Genomic DNA, 3568 nt, shown 5'->3' with positions numbered 1-3568 from the left:
TAGCCTATATACATAGCTCGTTTATTCTGAGTAAACAGTTAAGAAAGTTGGATTTCATAAATATCTCAACACACACATTCTACACACATATCTCTGCACCATCGACCTCTACAATCTTAGATAACAAACAAAGTAAAGAAAAGGTGATGATGGTCTTTGACCTGGAAGCGGAAATTGAATTGTAATTAAGAAACACTATCTCCTGATAAGAGACTCTAGCATACCTTCTCGTAAACCGTATAAATGAAGTTTCATTAAGATTTAGTTAGTTTTAGTAGAAAAACACTCTTTAGGAAGCTGTGAAAACCGAAAATTGATTTTTCATTATTCAATTCACTCTTTGTTACTCTTGACTTGGAAGTTTATGGTTAGACAAGAAAAATATAATCATTTCAAAAAGTGGTTACGATGTAATGTTAATTTATTAATTAATTAAGACAATGTTGTAAGAGGGATGACATTGTTGTGTTTTAATCAACCGTGTTTGATAAAATGTTTTAGTTTCAATTGGTGATTTGTAGTGCTGTCAAATTAAGTTTTGACTTACAAAAAAAGACAATTTGAATTTTTATACCGACTTTAGTCATCAAGGAACAATTAAATGCAAAAAAAAAGTGGTTGTCTGTAAAGTCGGTTTACGGATAATAATTTAACGTGATAACGTCATAAGAAAAAAGGTTGTGTGCTTTTTTAAACAAAAATGATCTAAATATTATTTATTTGTATACAAAATTGTGAAAAACTAAATCTTTTTTATCTACTAACACCATTTAATCCATTTTTTTATGACAACCTATAATAAATTTTATATCATCTGAAATCTTATTATTTCAGCTTAAAATATTCAAGACATCTAAAAAAAGGTAACATTTTTTGAACCCAATCAGTTTCCATAAAAAAAAGCAAAAAATCAATCTTTTTTATCTTCTCAAACCATTAAATCGATTTTTTTCTATGACATACTATAGTAAATTTTATATCATGTGAAAGCTTATCATTTCACCTTTTATATGACTCTTCAATCATATTTCTACAATCTTTATGAAAAAAGTTAGAACTTTTTACAGTACTTCCCAAACTCACTGGTGGCTGGTCAAACATATCTCAACAGGTGTTTTGAGATATTTCTGAAGATTTTAACTTAACATTGTATAGCTTGTAGTAAATGTCCCGTTATGTGTGATATGAAAGGTAATATTATGAGCATGCTCAATAAAGTTAAATCAAATTTGTATCTGTCCTAGATCAAAAGAAATAACGTGTTAAAAAATAAAACTTTATTTTACGGTTATCTCAAAATTGTGAATATGAAATTGATTTAAATTTTGCACAAATATAGTTCTGCCTATCATCTATCTACAGTATAAATTTCATTTATTCATCTGTTGAAAAAAAAAGCTATAAATGAAAAACGATTAAAAACGGTCAAAAAATTGTTTTTCCCGTTATTCGGTCAAAAATCATTTAAGAATACCGTTTTTTGCACATGCATGCTCACAACCATAAACTATATGGTCTGTTAGTTTGAGATTTTTCGAAAAATTGCTAAAAATAAAAACCCTAAAAAATTAGTTGTTTTTTAAAAATTCATATTTCGAAACGCAGAGACTTAGAAAAATTTATTTAATTACCTATATACAGTACAAATTTCATTCATCTATCTATCAAAACGAAAAAGTTATAACAAGTTGAAGTCGTGTCGCGTTTTCGTTTCATCTTGTTTCAAATCACTACGATACTAAAGAAGTTTTCACTTAAAAAAAAAAAAAAATGTTCCTACCTATAATCACTAGTTTGTCAAAGGTCTACCTCATGTTTTTGCTTTAAAAAACCATTCAGAACTTGGTTTTGAAATTTTATAAATTTTTTTTAATATCATTTTCAGTCTTACACAAGATTTAGGTATCTAACGATTAAAAAAATTGAACTTTTTACAACGTCGCGTTTAGAAAATAGCCACTCTTTTGCAATTTTGCTTTACCCCTAATTTACCCTAGTTATGCCGCACTGCTAAAAATTTTAGGTGGAACGGGATGAAATGGTGTCATCGATTTATAAGTTGTCAAAATTTCCTATTAATAATTTTTTTTTATGCTTTGGCCTAAATTGGCTGCACTTTCTAATATTTGTTCTTCATTTTGCGTCATTAAACTATCAATTTTGAAAACAAGTTTATCCAAAAGAAAAAGATTGATAAATCTATCAAGTTCAATTAATCAATCTATAAGACATTCCCAATCCTTAAAGTATTGACAGCTTATTTTCGCATGATCTGTGCTTGTTGCTTATAAAATATTTCAAATGCTTCTATCGTTTATTTCCCCAAGTAAACAAGTAAAAGGATATATCAACAATTATCTATTTGAGGAGGAATTCTTCTACGATTTATTTTCAGAATTCCATGATACATCTTATTCAATTGCTGGATATAAGAATTCATCGTTTTTTTTTTTTGTCTGTTGGAATCCAATAAATTCATTGCTTTTGTCACTCTCAATCCAACAGGCTACACGCTTAATCATTTTCTAATCAAAACAATTTATCTTCATCATCGTCATCAATATTATCACCATCATCGTCATATAGTCATTGTGTTGCCGCCATCATCACCATCAACGATAATTAATTTTGATAAAAGCCTCTTTATGCATATCGTAGTAGCTAGTACCAAAAACTTTCATTCTCTTTTGTATCATTTTATGTATGGAGCAGGTTTGCACTTTGACTAAAGGGCTCTGTAAAGCCTTTATGGAGCCCTTTAAATGCGATTTCATTTATCGTTTATTTTTAAATACCTATTATACTTACATAATCGCTTTTTTTAATCAAAAGGATCTTCCGTCCTCAACAAATAGTCCTCAGATAAAAATTAAAAAACTTTAGGTCGTATACCCATTTGCTAAAACGTAATTTAAATAATTAAGTTAAATGTTTAAAACGATTATGCGGAATATGTAACATAAGTGAACTTATTTGGAACCTTCAGGATTGTAAGAATTATATTGTCAATATATCTTCACTTTTTCGACTGAAGAAACTACTAGTTAAATTTAAGCAATTTATTGTATATAATTTGTAAAATTATCTCATTTGGGCTGTAGTGAAATCAGGCCATAAGCTAGGGAAATGTTTAAAAATGTAGCAAAAATCCATAATTGAGTTTTACCACTGTAATAATAATGTCGAAAGTCCAAAATTTTTAAAAATAATTTTTTTCATGTTTTTTGTGCTTTTTGGTCATAACTTTTTTGTTAAGACTGTTAAAAAAAAAAAAAACTAAAAAATACTGCCCCTAGATTTTGATTAATCGAAGCGATTGCCATTTATTTTATGAAAATCAGTCCATTATTACAGTGGTGCCGAAAGTCCAAAATTTTGAAGAATAATTTTTTTTTATGTTTTTTGCGTTTTTCGGCCATAACTTTTTTGTTAAGACAAATAAAAAAAACTAAAAAATACCCTAGATTTTGTTTAATCAAAGCGATTGAAATTTATTTTTTGAAAATAAGTCCATTATTACAGTGTTTTAGTTTTAGAAAATGGGTCCATTATTACAGTGGTGCCGAAA

This window comes from Episyrphus balteatus, chromosome 1 (assembly GCF_945859705.1).
Source record: "Episyrphus balteatus chromosome 1, idEpiBalt1.1, whole genome shotgun sequence".
Taxonomy (NCBI): domain Eukaryota; kingdom Metazoa; phylum Arthropoda; class Insecta; order Diptera; family Syrphidae; genus Episyrphus; species Episyrphus balteatus.
The sequence above is the reverse complement of the archived record's forward strand: the minus strand, read 5'-3'. Positions refer to the sequence as shown.